The 19,317-nt window shown below is 38.0% G+C and overlaps 1 long non-coding RNA gene across 1 annotated transcript in view; it reads right to left on the minus strand.

Moving 5' to 3' along the window:
- Nucleotides 1-8,463: 8,463 nt before the first annotated feature.
- Nucleotides 8,464-19,317, minus strand: part of LOC147573374 (uncharacterized) — a 32,088-nt gene continuing 21,234 nt past the window's right edge. Inside the window, exon 3 of the long non-coding RNA XR_015244689.1 lies at nucleotides 8,464-9,901. This is a non-coding gene — a long non-coding RNA (uncharacterized LOC147573374). The remainder of the gene's footprint in view (nucleotides 9,902-19,317) is intronic.

Genomic DNA, 19,317 nt, shown 5'->3' on the forward strand with positions numbered 1-19,317 from the left:
TGTATGCCAGAGTAGAAGCATATATTCACAACATATTTCATAAACAAGAGGCCCATATTCAGAATATAGGAAAAATTTATAACAATCAAGATGTAGAAGACAACCAAGACAAATGGCCAAGAGTCTTTTGCAACTTCTCAAAAGAGGATATGTCATGATCAATAAACACGAAAAAGCATTCAGTCTCCTTAATCACCAGAAAAATGTAAACTAACTCCACAACAATCTACATGTGCATATATATTAATATGACTGTAATGTAAAAGTCTGAAAACACTGAGCACTGCTAAGATGAGGAGAACCTGGAACTCTCATCATTTCCACTGTGGGAAACTGGGGCTTTCTACAAAAGACAGACATGTTCATACCCTATCAATCCCCCACTAACAATCACAAATCTAAATACAAACCTAACAAAATTGCATACATATACTGACTGAACGATTTGCATAACTACATTATAATAACATTGTGTGAATAGCAGCAAACCAGAAACAAGGCAAATGTCAATAAAGATTAGTGGAATTCATAAAAATAAATACCGTATTTCTAATGCAACAAAATGGAACAACAGCGCACATGCAACTTTGACTAAAAGAAACCACACACAAAATAGTACATACTGTATGATTCCATTCAGGCAAAACTAACCTACAGTGAAAGAAGTGGCTTCTTTGCAGAAGGTGGCTAATAAAATGAAGGGGTCACACAGAAGGACATTCGTGAAAATTCTTCAAGGTCCATTTTTACTGTGTTATTCTGTATATGCAATATAATTTGATAAAAACTAAATTCAAATACAGATTAAAAATGGAATTATAACACAAAAAGTAAACATAAGGTCAAAATTAATCACAAAAGAAAACAGAGGATAATTAGTCTTAAGAATTTGTACTACAGTAAGTAAATCTAATTTCTTGATTCATTCTTTAAATGATTCAAAGTTTTGAGAACTCTGAAAAATCAAATTCCTATTAGAAATCAAATATTACATATTAAATGCAAAGTGAATAAGTTGGAATATTAATTCAGTATATCCACAGGGTATTCTGGATAAAAGTGAGAAAAATCTCAATTATAGAATTTTACTATTACAAATAGAAAGTTTGCATGCCTGATGAACTGTGCATTTGCATTAATGAACTTGAACTAGTTTGATGTATCACCAAGTGGAAGTACCACCAACCCCTCAAATAATTTTAACCCCAATTAAATGTTTTATCTTTTCCCCAAAGCTGCTTATGCTTCTCTGTTCCCAGTTGCTATAAATGACAGCCTGGTCTCCTAATCATTTGCATTTAAAACCTCAGTGCTACCCTTGACACTGCCCTCTCCTCTATTGATTCCTTTGCCTTATTAGCTTTCACATCTATCACAACCTTTACATTCCAGTGACCAACCTCTCCTTCAAGCCCACAATTACTCTCTCCTAGAATACTGCAAATAGCCTTTTCACTTCTAGTCTCTTGATGTCAGTCAGGGCTATTCAAGCTAGTAGATTAGTCTCTTTTTTGTGGGCTGCACTAATCATGTTATTCTTCATTTCAAAAAACCTTAATTGAGTTGCTATTATCTAGAGAATGAACCCTAGTATCCTTAGCTTGACTTCCAAGGCCATCCAAAACCTGGCCCCAAACTAATCTGCAGTTCGCATGCTCTATTCCAGCAATGCAGCAGTAATTACATTCACCTCACTTTTCTGGCTGTTTCTTTGATTGTACTACTGCCGCTGTCAAGAATAATTTTTTCCACTCTTCCACAATTCTAAGTCCTCTACAACCTTTAAAACTCAATTTGTCATGAAAACTGTAGAATAAGAACTTGTTTAAGTGGTTTTTAAAATTGATCAGGTTTTAGGATCACCCAAGGAGCTTCTAAAATTAACCAGTAATGGGGGTCATATCTGCAGACTGCTAGAGTCACCAAAGTTGACAACGTCCCAGTGGTATTGCAGCGACCACCAGCTCAACAGTTTTGCAGGACCTGATGAACTAACATCTGGGGGCACAGAGGATGGCCAGGCTAAGCAGAAAAGTAAGGTTACATCACATCAGACTTGCCATGTATATGGACAACCACGGTCACAGAATGAAGGTTGAAGTAAAAGCAAATTGTTTGCAATCCACTTCTGATATGGTTTTAACAGTCCTTCCTAACTAATTATCCTACAGGTAACATTGATCAATTCTGGAAAAACTATTGAAAAATAAATTTAAAACAAAAAACAGTATCATGAAGAAGATTCTAGAGAAGAAGAACACAGTTGGAAAAAGGGAAGAGCACAGTTCTCAAAACATCATAGGAAAACACTCAAAAATTGCAGAGAAAACATTGAAAGCAGTGGGGGGGGGGGGTGAGGGAACAAGCAAAAACAAAAGGTATCTTACATGCAGGAAACACCGATTTAAACACCAGTGACTTCTCATCAGGAGCAACTGAAGGCAAAGAAAAGCTAGAACATCCTTAAAGTTCTGACACACAACAAAACAACAAATACCTACAAACAAAAAATCCTGTAACTTATAAAATGCTTTTCATAAATGGAAGCAGACTTCAGGTTTCTGCCTAAGATGTATAAAGCTGGTTAGAGTGTCATTCCCACCCTAATGACAAGAAAAAGCAGGATAATTTACAAAATTATAATGGTTCTTGGACACATTAAAAGGTGAGGAAATAGAACCAACTGTTATCAAAGGAAAGACAGGGCATGAACACAGTCATAAGAGCTGCACCAGGAGGACGATGAGATCTTCATACAAGATGATACGAGGAATTCAGCTATGTTTTTAGTGAACAGGGCTCACCAGTGTGAGCTAGCGGGAGAGAATAGAAGCCCTAAAAGTCGCAGACTCTTGCACCCACTAGAGACTCTTCTCCATGGACTCAGAGGGTGCATAAGAAATCTATACGACCAAGAGCGGGAATGGGGGGAAGCCTGGGGAAAGCCTCTTGTGGTGCTGCAGGCCAGAACACACGGAGTGGCAGCCCCTGGAGAAAAACACAAAGTACCAGCTGGTGTCTTCTCCACTAAATAACGGAGGGTGTAAGCCACCAAGGAAAACGCAGCAAACCCTATGCCTAAGAAGATAGAGTAAAAGATCCACCGTGACTGGGACAAGTGGAGAAAGAGAAAAGGAAAAAGGCTTCATCCCCTCAGGGAAGGGGCAAGAAACCTGGACTCAATCCATTAGATGTTTCCTAACACACAGAGCAGTGGCAGGATCACTGAGAGAATCCAACCCAAGAGCCAGAGACTCAGGACTCCAGGCTGGGCCAGGAACACAGAGACCCCCACCCCTTGCATCTCAAAATAAGCAGACCATGCACAAGTAACAACCAAAGAGCAATTTACCACTCAAGAAAGTGGCAAAAACAAGGAAAAAGAGCCTTCTCTGAGGTTATCTGATGTATCTATATCATCTACGAAGTAATGTGACCTCCATTTTTTAGGCAACTAATTAGATTAAAAAAATGCATGTCACACTATTTTTGAAGAGAAGAGAAGAGAAGAGAAGAGAAGAGAAGAGAAGAGAAGAGAAGAGAAGAGAAGAGAAGGGAAGAGAAGAGAAGAGAAAAGAAAAGAAACGAAACGAAACCTGGACCACAGAAAATATCTTAGAAGCAAGTACAAGAAGCTGGAACATTCAATACTCCATGAAGTGGATACTTGGGAGAGGGGATAAAGAGCTTTAACTCATTATTTTAATCATCATTAAACTATCTGGATTATTATTTCAGTCAAATTCTTTTTCAAAGATTTCATGAAAGCTAAAATTAAAGATGTTGGAATTACTGGTAAATCTTGAAATCAATATAAACTTTTTTGGAAAACTATCTGGTAATTACACAATCAGGAGTACTGAAAATGACAGGGCACGTGGGTGGCTCAGTTGGCTGAACGTCCAACCTCAACTCAGGTCATGATCTCATGGTTCGTGGGTTCATGTCGGGCTCTGTACTGAGAGCTCAAAGCCCCGAGCCTGCTTCAGATTCTGTCTCCCTCTCTTTCTGCCCCTCTCCTACTCGCACTCTGTCTCTCTCTCTGTCAAAAATAAGTAAACATTAAAAAAATTTTTTAAATACGAGTATTGGAAACATCAACTTTTCTGTTTTTGGTAAAAATTTTTATCACGGACCTATATTCTAAGAAAATAATGCATAATATGAAAAAGATTACTGCAACATACATTTAACAAAATACTCTGCTGAATTTTTAAAATGTAGCTACAACTTTCAACTCTAGAATAATTCCATTTTTACAGCACCTCCACTTAATGGACACGGTTTCGTCATTAGGAATTACTGTTATACAGACTACAAAGCACCATGGGCAATGAATACAATATGATATGTTAACTGCGAAGCAAAGACAATGCCACACAGTTGTGCACAGGCAAAGAGCCAAACTTACTAAATTTGTACCCTGGAAAATTTGCTACTCTAAGCTTTAGTCTTCACACCTATTAAATGAAAGTAATAATACATATACACTCGATTTTTCACTAGAACTAGAATGAGAAAATAACAGGAATGTGCACATTACCTAAGTGCTTGATAAATATTAGTTATGAGTTAGTTATGATATAATATGCAAATAGAATCTTAAATAGACAAACATATAGATACAAATGACGTTAGAAGGAAATAATCTAACACATATAGGTATGTTCTTTGCTAATTTTATTGGAATTTTTTCCTTTTTTTATATTTTCTAATTTTTTCAGTGTAGATTATGGTTCCCTTCCGAATTTAAAAAGTGATTATATTGGATAATGTGATTTCCCCTCATATTCTCTGCTTAGGACAGATCTATTCAATCTAGAACAACTGCCCATATTTGGAACATTCCTTTAGTGTTTTCAAATGCCAAATTCAGGGAGGAATATAAATTCTTTAGTCTACTTGTACTTGAACTTTAGTTCCTCTAAAAGTGGCTCTGTTAAATAAAACTCTCTTCAGCTGGAGTATTTTAAAACTTTTAGAAAAAAAGCTTTACATTCAATAAACACATTCACACGTACAAACCTCATCTGGGAAAAAAACCATGCTCCAGTCATCTAGAAATTGATACAAAGACTCCATCAAGTGCAGCAGTGGACCCTGCTCATAAGTGAGGGGCTTAGCTCATTCTGGAGCCAAAGATTTGTGAGGCCACAAAAAGAGTCCCTGACACACATGTGATTGATGACATCGCCCTAGATCTAGGGAGTATGGCTTTATTCAAATATATCCCTACACTGCTGACAACACCCAAATCCAAACCGTTCCAAATGAAGGCTTGAAGAAGCAATTTTCAGGTGAACTGAAGAAGAAAATCATATGTTTGCACCAAGGGAGGTAGCAAATTTATGAAAACAATACGGGTGAAATGACAGGTTTGTAGGATGATTTTGGTACATCTGCATGTGAACTTTCACTCGGCAGCAACTGTGAGGACAATATGAAGAGAGAAAAATAAAAATTCAGTTCTTACCCATAAAGCTGAACCTGCTCTAAGTAGTTAGAAATCTGGAATAGTGGAGTGTGTGCGTGTGCATTTCTCCCAACTCCAGAAACAAATTAAGAAGAAAATTACTTTGTTTTTGAGTTCAAAAATGACACTAAAGCAAGTGTTGCTAATCATATGTGATTGCAGCTTTGAAAAAAGCATCTACAAAAGTCTTACTTGATAAAAATAAGCTTACCAGTTGAGTATTAAAATATCCAAGGAATTTTAGCAGACAGGTTACTCACCAGCAGTTTTTACAAAGGTGAGTTCAGACAATACTATACTCCAATGTATGTATATATATAGGAATCTCTGGTTCCTTCTTCTAATACTTAGCCATCCAAAAAAATTTCAGTTTAGAATAAAGATAAAGCTACTCTGGTCTATAATTTCTGCCAATGTTGTTTTTCTAGTCCACTACCACCTTCCCCTCCCTCTCTTAAAAACCATTCTACAGACATGCCACATGTTAAATGTTTTAATGGCATTGCAGCATTTCTTACAATTGAGGTTTTGCCCCTGTGGTTCCATTCTATAGCAAGAACTAATTCCAGTCTTTCCACACAAACATCCCAACCAGCAAAGTTAAATTACATGCGGGTATTTGGTCCTATAATCTTCTTATAGAAGTTGTAGGTCAGTCAAGGTGAGAATACGTGGTGTGGATTAAGGAATAATAAGACATAATCTGCAGTACCCCTTTAAGGGCCATTTAGCAGCAACTGAAAAACCAGTACTAAAAAGTTAGCCTATTTGGCCTTGTGATCCATTTCTATTTATTTATACAAAAATTCACACACTGTACAAAGTGGGTAAGGAGATTCATAGCAGATATTCTGAACACAGTGATCATTATTATTCTATGAGTTATCCTGTGAAATATTATGAAGTCACTAAGAAAAACAGGCTCATGTGTCTGACAGAAAAATTTTAAAGTAGAAATTTAACTTAAGAAAAGCAAATTGTGTGGTTAAATGTTAACATGAAACAGTTGTGTAAAATAACTATTGTTATTTGTTTATCTGTGTACAACTCTAAACGCACAGAAAACAGTATCAGGAAGTGTGCACGCCAAGGTTGACAGCAGTAGAGACTACCCTTGGAAGTGGGCACATACTTGCATTTGTATGCAAATTGTGCATACAAGGTACACACAATTGTGCATACAATTGTGCATGCAAGGTATGTGTATGTGCACGTGTGAGAAATCTTCATATTTTTCCATTGTGTTTGCTTCAGTGAGATTCTTTTAATTTTTATGTAGTTGAAAATAAAATATGTTTCAAATGAGAGACACTTTACATAGAGGAAAATATGAGAAAATAGTATATAATGAAGAACAACATATCAGACAAATAAAATGTGAATCATTACTGTATGTGAACATTCAATAACAGGTTTTCAGAGAATAAAGAAATCATTTACAGCAGAATAAAAACCTCCTAAGGTCAAAACTATGAAGACACGAGGAATAATTTAAAACTAAACAGAAACCATAAAGACTCCTAATATTTAGCATAGTGCCTGGCACATAGTAGCTATTCAATAACCATTTGTTAAATGCCAATAGTTGCCATGAGACCCTGGATATGTTATATCTTCACAGCTGAATTCTCATGCTGGTCAAACACACTCATTTTCCTGGATTATTTTCAGGATCCCATTAAGATATAAAAGTCTTCATTTAATGGATCATATCATTTCTATGCCAATATATTACATCCTAATGTGGAAAAGATTTTCTGGGACTTTCAATTTTCAGAACAATCCATCCCATCACATCTACAGAAGTAGAAATAAAGTTGTTTGGCTTCTTGTAATATTTAATTTAGGGACTATGGCCAGAATATGTATGCCTCCTGCTGGCAAGGTACATAACATCACTGGTAAGGTACACATTTCAGACCCACAAACTTGGCAAACAATTCTCACAGCTGCCACTCAAAATAGGGCTAGGAATTACCATTCCAAACTGATTCTGGTTTTAACAAGGCAAACATCAGGGTAAGTAAGTAGAAAACTTCAAAACCTGTTTGTCTACATTAAATGTTAAGAGAAAGAAATGTTTCTCCAGAATAAAAAATGTTTCTTTGAAAACATGATAGTTTTTATCAAGAAAGTGGCAATAAATACAGTGGGTTTAAGATTATATATGAAAACCTATAAAGGAAAGCAAACTGCTACACAAGGTAATTGCTAAATTTGTGAATTGTAACTGATTTTTTCCTAAATGGAAATAAGTTGTAACTACAAGAAAATATATACATGTACTTTGCTTTTTAAAAAATAATAAATCAGAGAAAAGTATATAAATGAAAGTAAAAATTACACATAAAATGCACAATCCTGCAATCCATGGATAACCACTGCTAACATTTTGTTCTATATCCTTCTAATCATTGTTTTTTCCAAAGTACACACACTTTACATGTTTGAACTCACAGTATTTTAAAATCTGCTCTTTCATTTTAAAGTATAGTATTTTGAAAATATAATCTATGTCACAATAGCGAATGCTTAAATTCTAACAGCTTTTCTAATAGCTTTTCACTACTGAAATATGTTATTATGAGATATCTAGAAAATACACATTTTCTCAATTACTCTAAATTCCCAGTTAAAATTCTGAAAACTAAAATGGAAATTACTTCTCTAAGACTGAGATTCTTGAAATTTCCTGTCGAAAAACTACAGAGCGGCGCCTGGGTGGCTCAATCTGTTAAGCATCCAACTTTGGCTCAGGTCATGATCTCACGGATTTGGAGTACAAGCCCCCACATTGGGTTCTGTGCTGACAGCTCAGAGCTTGGAGCCTGTTTAAAACTCTGTATCTCCCTCTCTCTCTGCCCCTCCCTCACTCATACTGTCTCTCTCAAAAATAAACAATAAGAAACCTTAAAAACACATATTTATGGCAACTTTGAAAAAACAGAATATAATGAAATTAAAATAATAAAAAATTTAAGTGAGGAAAATCAGGTAAAATTAAAGCCTGACAGGCAGAAAAAGAGGGGAGATTAAAGCAAAGGAATGAAAGGCAACAAAACAGTTACAAATGTGGTACTTTTTAATCCAACTATATCAATCATCACTTTAAATGTGAATGGTCTAGGGGAGGAGCCAAGATGGCGGAACAGCATGGAAGTTTTTTGTGTGTCTCATGTCCATGAAATACAGCCAGACCAACATTAAACCATCCTGCACACCTAGAAAACTGATCTGAGGATTAACACAACAATCTGGACAACCTGAACCACAGAATTCAGCAGGTACATGGGGTGGAGAGGTGAACTTGGGAAGAGAATGGCTGCAGAGGGCAGGGAACTTCTTTTGCATGAGGAGACAGTATGGAGAAGGGGGGGGGAGGGCCTGGAACACGGGAAAAGCACCCCTCCCCAAAAGCAGCTGGAGAGAAAGTGGAAAATTGGAAACAGCTGCAGGGATTGAACTAAAAAGGAAGAAAGGAGAGGGTTTAAACTCCATTAAGACTGTAAACAGGGGGAGTGCAGAGTCTGAAACTCTGCAGCTCAATACCTGGCGGCGCTCTGGTGGGAAGGGAAAATCCCCAGGAGCAGAATGGGGTCCAGGAGGTTCTCAGGCCACACAGGCAGAAACGGTTCCACTACTGGAAGGCCATTTGATACACGCTTTGAGACCACCTGGGCCCAGAAGACCCCAAAGAATGGCCACATTTGCTGGTGCTGGAACAAGGTCACTGGGGGTGAAGACTGGTGCCAGATGTGTGTTGTGATTTTCCATAATCCCTGAGGCACTGCTGCTACACTGTCTACTGAACTTTTTCTGGGGCAGGCTGGCACCTGGCTGCAATCTTTGGACTTCAGCAACAGCACAGTCCTGCAAGCGTTCTTGGGTGTGGCTGGCACCCAGCCATTGCTTGGTGAGACCCTCTGCAGAGGGGCGGAGAGGGTCAAAACCACAGTCCCTCAGAAGTGAGGGGCCGGGGAAGGCAGCTGCATCTGAGACAAAACTCAGGAGGGAGGTGCTGCCAGCTGCTTGGTTCACAAATAGTGTGGAAGCGGGGAGTGGATGGAAGCTGAAGACAAAGTATGGGTGTGCGATTGCTGATCAGGGAGAACAGAGTTCTGATACTAGAGACTGGGTAGCTGGGTGATGCCATTTTCACCACTCCCATGCATGCGCACACATACCTACAAGCACCACAACAATCCACCCCAGTGGAATAGCAGCGCCATCTAGTGGAGAACGGAGCCATTACACTAAGCCCCGCCCAACTGGGCCACAAATCACTCTACCTGCTTGGTTTATGGACTATAAAGCGCTTCAGAGTTTGACTTCCAGGGGAAAATGAAGTAATTTCAGTCGTATTTCAGTCTGTTAGCCAGTCCAACTATTTAATTTTCTTCATTTCATTTTCTCTTTTTCATTTCTTTTCTTGAATACAGAAAAGGAAAAAAATTCATTTTCATTTTCAAATGTATTAAAAATATTTTTCTTTCATTTTTTTATACTATGTTGTTTACTTTGCGGTAATTTCTTTCAAATTCTATTTTACTTCCATCATTTCATTTTAGTATACTTCCGAGTATTCATTTTTTCAAATTTTCAAACAATTTCCTTTTTTGTTTTTTCCTTTTTCTCTAAACAATCAAGCCACATTCAACACCCAAACCAAAATATACCTAGGATCTAGCATCATTTATTCAATTGTGTGTATGTGTTTAATTTTTTAATTCTGGTATTTTTTAATTTTAATTTTTTTATTTTAAATACTTCTACCTCATTAATTCCTTTTCTCCCTTCAAAACGACAAAATGAAGGAATTCACCCCAAAAGAAAGAGCAGGAAGAAATGACAGCCAGGGACTTAACCAACAGAGATACAAGCAAGATGTATGAACCAGAATTTAGAATCAAAATAATAAGAATACTAGTTGGAGTTGAAAATAGATTAGATCCCTTTCTGAAGAGATAAAAGAAGTAAAAGCTAGTCAGGATGAAATTAAAAAATTCTAATTGAGCTGCAATCTCAAATGGATGCCGTGGTGGAAAGGATGGATGAGGCAGAACAGAGAATCAGCGATAAAGAGACCAAACATATGGAGAATAATGAAGCAGAAAAAAAAGAGGGAGATTAAGGCAAAAGAGCACAATTTAAGAATTAGAGAAATCAGTGACTCACTAAAAAGGAACAACATCAGAATCATAGGGGTCCCAGAAGAGGAAGAGAGAAAAATAGAGGTAGAAGGGTTATGTGAGCAAATCATAGCAGAAAACTTTCCTAACCTGGGGAAAGACACAGACATCAAAATCCGAGAAGCACAGAGGACTCCCATTAGATTCAACAAAAACTGACCATCAACAAGACATATCATAATCAAATTCACAAAATACTCACACAAGGACAGAATCATGAAAGCAGCAAGGAAAAAAAGTCCTTAACCTACAAGGGAAGACAGATCAGGTTTGCAGCAAACCTATCCACATAAAGTTGGGAGGCCAGAAAGGAGTGGCAGGATATATTCAATGCGCTGAATCAAAAAAAATATGCAGCCAAGAATGCTTTATCCAATAAGGCTGTTATTCAAAATAGAAGGAGAGATAAAAAGCTTCCCAGACAGGGGGGCCTAACTTCAGCTCGGGTCATGCTCTCACAGCCCATGGGTTCGAGCCCCACATCGGGCTCTGTGCTGACAGCTCGGAGCTTGGAGTCTGCTTCGGATTCTGTGTCTCCCTCTCTCTGCCTCTCCCCTGTTCATGCTCTCTTTCTCTCTCTCAAAAGTAAACATTAAAAATTTTTTTAAAAAACATTTCCCAAACAAAAATTAAAAGAATTTGTGACCACTAAACCAGCCCTGCAAGAAATTTTAAGGGAGGGACTGGACTCTCTTAGGAGAGAAAAAAATAAATGAAGGAAGGAAGGAAGGAAAGAAGGAAGGAAGGAATAAATAAATATGTAAGTAAGTACTAAAAGCAACAAAGATAAGAAAGGACCAGAGAACACCACCAGAAACTCCAACTCTACAAGCAACATAATGGCAATAAATTCATATCTTTCAGTACTCACTCTAAACATTAATGGAGTAAATGCTCCAATAAAAAGACATAGGGTAACAGAATGGATAAGAAAACAAGATCCATCTATATACTGTTTACAAGAGACCCACTTGAGACCTAAAGATGCCTTCAGATTGAAAGTAATGGGATGGAGAACCATCTATCATGCAAATGGTCAACAAAAGAAAGCCCGAGTAGCCATACTTATATCAGACAATCTAGACTTTAAAATAAAGACTGCATCAAGAGATGCAGAAGGGCATTATATCATAATCAAGGGGTCTATAGACGAAGAAGACCTAACAACTGTAAACATTTATGCGCCAAATGTGGGAGGACCAAATATATACATCAATTAATCACACCCATAAACTAACTCATTGATAGTAATACCATAATAGTAGACTTCAACACCCCACACACAGCAATGGACAGATCATCTGATCAAAAAATCAACAAGGAAACAATGGCTTTAAATGACACCCTGGACCAGATGGACTTAACAGATATATTCAGAACATTTCATCCTAAAGCAATGGAATATACATTCTTCTCCAGTGCACATGGAACATTTTCCAGAATAGACCACAAACTGGGACACAAATCAGCCCTCAGCAAGTACAAAAAGATCAAGATCATACCAAGCATATTTTCAGACCACAAAGCTATGAAACTTGAAATCAACCACAAGAAAAAATTCAGAAAGGTAACAAAAAGTTGGAGACTGAAGAATATCCTATTAAAGAATGAATGGGCCAACCAAGAAGTTAAAGAGGAAATTAAAAATATATGGAAGTCAATGAAAATGATAACACCACAACCCAAAACCTCTAGGATGCAGCCAAGGTGGTCATAAGAGGAAAGTATATAGCAATCCAGGCCTTCCTAAAGAAGGAAGAAAGACCTCAGACACACAACCTAACCTTACACCTTAAAGAGCTGGAAAAAGACAGCAAATAAAATCCAAAACCAGCAGAAGACAGGAAATAATAAAGATTAGAGCAGAAATTAATGCTATTGAAACCAAAAAAAAACAGAGATCACAACACAGCAGGAATAAAAACAATAAGAAAATATTATGAGCAATATATGCCAATTAAATGGGCAATCTAGAAGAAATAGACAAATTCCTAGAAACATACACACTACCAAACCGAAACAGGAAGAAATAGAAAATTTGAACAGACCCATAACCAGTAAGGAAACCGAATTAGTAATCAAACATCTCCCAAAAAACAAGAGTCCAGGGCCAGATGGCTTTCCAGGGGAATTCTACCAAACATTTAAGGAAGAGTTAACACCTATTCTCTTGAAGCTAATCCAAAAAATAGAAATGCAATGAAAACTTCCAAACTCTTTCTATGAAGCCAGCATTACCTTGATTCCAAAACCAGACAGAGACCCCACTAAAAAGGAGAACTATACCAATTTCCCTGATGAACATGGATGCAAAAATCCTCAACAAGATATTAGCCAAATGGATCCAACAACACATTAAAAAAATTTCACCACGACCAAGTGGGATTTATACCTGAGATTCAGGGCTGGTTCAATATCCGGAAAACAATTAACATGATTCATCACATCAATAAAAATACAAGAACCATATGATCCCCTCAATAGATGCAAAGAAAGCATTTGACAAAATACAGCATGGTTTCTTGATAAAAACCCTCAAGAAAGTAGGGATAGAAGGAGCATACAAGAGATCATAAAAGCCATATACGAAAGACCCAACGCTAATATCATCCTCAATGCGGAAAAACTGAGAGCCTTCCCCCTAAGGTCAGGAATAAGACAGGGATGTCCACTCTCGCCACTCTTATTCAACATAGTATTGGAAGTCTTAGCCTCTGCAATCAGACAACACAAAGAAATAAAAGGCATCCAAATCAGCCAGGAGGAGGTCAAACTTTCACTCTTCGCAGATGACATGATACTCTATGTGGAAAACCCTAAAGATTCAACCAAAAACTGCTAGAACGGATTCATGAATGCCACAAAGTTGCAGGATATAAAATCAATGCACAGAAAATGGTTGCATTTCTATTCACCAACAATGAAGCAACAGAAAGAGAAATCATTTACAATTTGCCCCAAATTGTATTTACAACTGCACCAAAAACCTTAAAATATCTCAGAATAAATCTAACCAAAGAGGTGAAAAATCTATACACTGAAAACTGTAGAAATCTTATGAAAGGAACTGAAGAAGACACAAAAAAAATGGGGAAAAATTCCATGCTCCTGGATAGGAAGAACAAATATTGTCAGAATGTTTATACTACCCAAAGCAATCTACATATTCAATGCAATCCCTATCAAAATAACACCAGCATTCTTCACAGAGCTAGAACAAATAATCCTAAAATTTGTATGGAATCAGAGAAGACCCCAAATAGCCAAAGCAATCTTGAAAAAGAAAACCAAAGCAGGAGGCATCACAATCCCAGACTTCAAGCTATATATACTACAAAGCTGTAATCATCAAGACAGTATGGTATTGGCACAAGAACAGACACTCAGATCAATAGAACAGAACAGAGAACCCAGAAATGGACCCACAAATGTATGGCCAACTAATCTTTGACAAAGCAGGAAAGAATACCCAATGGAATAAAGACAGTCTCTTCAATAAGTGGTGCTGGGAAAACTGGACAGAGACATGCAGAAGAATGAACCTGGACCACTTTCTTACACCATACACAAAAATAAACTCAGAATGGATGAAAGACCTCAATGTAAGACAGGAAGCCATCAAAATCTCCAAGGAGAAAGCAGGCAAAACCTCTTTGATCTTGGCCGCAGCAACTTCAACACGTCTCTGGAGGCAAGGGAAATGAAAGCAAAAATGAACTACTGGGACCTCATCAAAATAAAAAGCTTCTGCACAGTGAAGGAAACAATCAGCAAAACTAAAAGGCAACTGACAGAATGGGAGAAGATATTTGCAAACGCCATATCAAATAAAAGGTTAGTATCCAAAATCTATAAACAACTTATCAAATTCAACACCCAAAAAACAAATCATCCAGTAAAGAAATGGCCAAAAGACATGAATAGACACTTCTCCAAAGAAGACACCCAGATGACCAACTGACACATGAAAAATGCTCAACATCACTCATCATCAGGGAAATACAAATCAAAACTACAATGAGATACCCCCTTCTACCTGTCAGAATGGCTTACATTAGCAACTCAGGCAAGAACAGATGTTGGGGAGAATGCAGACAAAGAGGATCTCTTTTGCATTTTTGTTGGGAATCCAAGCTGATGCAGCCACTCTGGGAAACAGTATGAAGGTTCCTCAAAAATTTAAAAATAGAACTACCCTACGACCCAGCAATTGTACTGCTATTATTTCAAGGGACACAGGTGTGCTGTTTTGAAGGGACACATGCACCCCTATGTTTATAGCAGCACTATCAACAACAGCCAAAGTATGGAAAGAGCCCAAATGTCCATCAATGGATGAATAAAGAAGATATGGTATATACATACAGTGGAGTATTACTCAGCAATCAAAAGGAATGAAATCTTGCCACTTGCAACCATGTGGATGGAACTAGAGGGTATTATGCTAAGTGAAATTAGAGAAAGACATATCATAGGACTTCACTCATATGGGAAGGGAAGCAAAAATAATATAAAAACAGAGAGGGGGACAAAACATAAGAGACTCTTAAATATGGAGAACAGAGGGTTACTGGAGGGGTTGTGGAAGGGGGGGATGGGCTAAATGGGTAAGGGGCATTAAGGAATCTACTCCTGAAATCACTGCCACCCTATATGCTGACTAATCTGGATGTAAGTCAAAAAAAATTAAATTATAAATAACAAAATTTTATAATTAGACAGATAGACAAATGTGAATGGTCTAGGGACACCTGTGTGGCTCAATGGTCCAACTTCAACTCAGGTCATGATCTCACGATTCATGGGTTGGAGCCGCGCGTCGGGCTCTGGGCTGACAGATCACAGCCTGGAGCCTGCTTCAGATTCTATGTCTCTCTCTCTCTGCCCTTCTCTTGCTCGTGCTCTATCTCTTTCTCTCTCCCAAAAAAAAAAGAAACAAAAATTTTTATAAAGGAAAATAAAAACTGTAGAAAACAGAAACAGAGCAAAGCAGAAAACTTGGGTGGAACATTCCATTTGAACATTCCCAATGGGGACTGTATCCTCCAGAAGAGGGATGTAGACAGAAGCAATCACAGACACATGTAAGGAACACATTTCAGTAAATCAACACAGCTCTATAGAGGATATATCTGAAGGCAGTAAGGATTTCAAAGTAGAAGGCAGAAAAAAGAGATGCCTGGGTGGCTCAGTAAGTTGAGTGTCCAACTCTTGATTTTGGCTCAAGTCACGATCCCAGGGCTGTGGGATCAAGCTCTGCTTTGGGCTCTGTGCTGAGTGCTCTGCCCCTCCCCTGCTTGTACCCAATCTCTCTAAAATGGAAAAAAAAAAAAAAAAAAGGAAGGTAGAAAAGATAGGCAAGTCTCTAAAGAAAAAGTTGATTGATTTAATTTTAGTTTTTATATTTTTGAGGTATAATCATTAAACAAAAAACTGCACATATTTAATGTATACATTTTTAAGTTTATTGAGAGAGAGACAGAGACAGAGAGAGAAAATGAGCAGGGGAGGGACAGAGAAAGAGAAAAAGAAAGAGAGAATTCCAGGCAGGTTCCAGGTTGTCACAGTGAGCCTGACACAGGGCTCAACCTCAAACCGTGAGATCATGACCTGAAGCAAAATCAAGAGTTGGACGCTTAACCGAGTCACCCAGGCACCTCTTTAATGTATACATCTTGATGAGTTAAGGCTTATGCATATACCTGTGACACCACTGTCACAACCAAGGTACTTCAACATATCTATCCACTTCCCAAAATTTCCTTGTGTTCTTTTATGGGGTTTTGCTTTGTTTTTTGTGGTAAGAAAACTTAACATGAAATTTACTCTTAATATATATTAAAGTACACAATATGTATTGTTAATTACAGGCACTATGTTGCACAGCAGATGTCTGGAACATATTCATCTTGTATAACTGAAACTTTATGCTCCGTGAACAACTCCTTCTCCCTAACCCCTGGAAACCACCATTCCATTCTCTGCCTCTGTGTGTGACTATTGTGGATACCTCATGTAAGTGGAATAATGCAGTGTATGTCTGTTTGCAGCTGCCTTATTTCATGTAGTATAATGTCCCCTTGTTTTATCCATGTTCTCATATATTTCAGTACTTCTTTATTTTTTAAGGCTAAATAACAGTCCATGCATGTTTATGCCATAGTTTTTTGTCCATTCGTCAACAAGACAAATGAACTGTTTCTGTATCTTAGCTATTATGAATAATGCTGCAAAGAACAAGGGGGTACAGATAACTATTTAGGATACTTATTTCAACTCTTTTGGATATATACTCAAAAGTGGGATTGCCAGATCATATGGTAGTTCTATTTTTAATTTTAGAAAACATAAAATAAAGAAAAATAAAAAAATACTTTCAAGGGTAACTAAAATGAGAATGCTCATGAATGTGTAACTAAGACATATTTCCAGGGGATAAACCATGTCAGAAGAGAGGGAAATAATACAGCTGAAAAGGAAAAATAAATATTTCAAAGCAAGGCATTCACAAAAAAATGATTTGCTTTATTTGGTAAAGAAAGAAAATTAAAACCAGACCTATGCAATCATATTCTGTAATTACAAATCATTTCATGTCAAATGCACTTGGGTGAAGGCATCTTATGAAGAGCTGATAGTAAATACATCACATTTTCCTTGTTTCTTTGGGAAGTCTCAAAGACACAAAGGGCTTCTTTCCTGAAGAAGGGTTAGGACTAAGGACACCTGAATTGAAATTTTTATGAATGAAACTTAAAAATACAGAGCAAAGAATATATGAAATCTAGAAAGCCATGAAAGCTTTCTCACACACATAGCCACCTCCAGCTACTTCCAAACTGATCCAAGCAAAATATCATGTCCTGGGTCTGTGAACCTCCTCATCAAAGAAAATGCCCCCACCTAAAATCATTGATACCATCACATAGAGCAAACTTACAGTGGAATTAAGTACTGGGAGAAGAGTGAAGATGGTGGAAAAGTAAGAGGACCCCAAGCTTGCCCTGTCCCTGGAACACAACTGGGTAAGTATCAAATCATTCTGAAAACCCAAGATATCAATCCAAGGACTGAGAGAACAAAATTGCAAATCTACAAGTAAAAAAAAAATGATGTGGATAGTAGGAGCTGGGGAGAGTTGATTTGGGGGAGATAAGAACTGCAGGTGCTGCAGAAGGGAGGGAGCCTTGCTTATGGAGACTACCACAAGTTATTATAAGCAGCAGAGTGCAAAATCTGAAGTTTTAGAATTTCGCCACCCCTTCAGTCATACCTAGCTTTGGAGTGCTTCTGTTGGAAGGGAGGGTGAAGACCCCGGAGCAGACGGTGTGGTCTGAGGAGCTGCTGAGTCACGTGAGGAGGAATCGTTCCCATGCTTGGGAGTGCAACTGGGAGAGGCAGCAAGGCCTCTCCAGGGACACAAGAATGGGTGGCTCCAATGACATGCACTGTTTCCAGGTATAGGAGCAGAGACACCTGCTGACTGGCTCAGAGAGCAGTGAGGCTTGGTATTTTGTGCTCCACTTTGCCATAAACTCCAAAAAGCTGCACAGTCGTGTGACCACTTTCCTGGGACTGGCTGGAAAACAGCAAAAGTTCAGGGAGATCCTCCCCCAAAGGATCAGTCCCTAAAATTTAGAGTTTGAAAACCCAGCCCCACACCTGAGATAGAACACAGAAGTACTGTGCCACCCGGCAGGCAGACAGCTCCAACACAGGGTGAAGGCAGGGATCTGACCAACGCCAGGGACACAAGAGGGGTGATTGTTTGCTCTTCTGTTAGGGCTTGTTTAAGAGGGGCAGGTACACGCGGTCTGCTCCAGGAAGGAGAGAGAAGAGAAAAGCCATCCCCCACTTCCACTCCCTGCCCATCAGCACTAACCAACCTCAGTGAGCTAAACAGCGCTACCAAGTGGTGACCGGAGCCACTTACACCAAGTTCTGCTGCCCTGCGCCTTGCAGATACATAACTACTAGGGCAGGTCAGCCTGAGAATCAGTGCAACAGGCCCTTCCCCCAGAAGACAAGCACACACCTCTCACATGCAATAAGCCTACTGATCAGAGTGCTACAAAGCTTCAGTTCTAGGGGAAACAGGATCTAGCTTCGCTTTTATTTTTATTTTTTTATTTTTTAAATTTTCATTTACATATTTTTTTTTACTTTTATTTTTTGGATCTAGCTTCCTTTAACAAGCAGACCAAAACAAACCTAGGATCTAGCTTTTCTTTTTCTGGACAAAATGACAAGACAGAGGAATTCACCCCAAAACAAAAAAAAAGAAGGAAGTAACAGCAGGGATTCAATCAATATAGATACAAGTATGATGGCTGAGCTAGGATTTTCAAGAACAATTAAAAAGATACTATCTTGACTTTAAAAAAAGCATAGAAGACACAAGAAAATCACCCACTATAGAGACACAAGAACTAAAATCTAGTCAGGACGAAATTTAAAAAGCTATAACTGAGATGCAAAACCAAATGAATGCAATAACAAGGATGGACAAAGCAGAGGAATGAATCAGTGATACAGAAGATAAAATTATGAAAAATAATAAAGCTGAGGAGCAAAAGATATATTTCAGCAAATCATAGCTGAAAACTTCACTAATCTTGGGAAGGACACAGACACAGAAATCCCAGAACAACAGAA

Source organism: Puma concolor, chromosome E2 (genome assembly GCF_028749965.1).
Source record: "Puma concolor isolate L17-30 chromosome E2, mPumCon1.1.hap2, whole genome shotgun sequence".
In the NCBI taxonomy this organism is placed as follows: domain Eukaryota; kingdom Metazoa; phylum Chordata; class Mammalia; order Carnivora; family Felidae; genus Puma; species Puma concolor.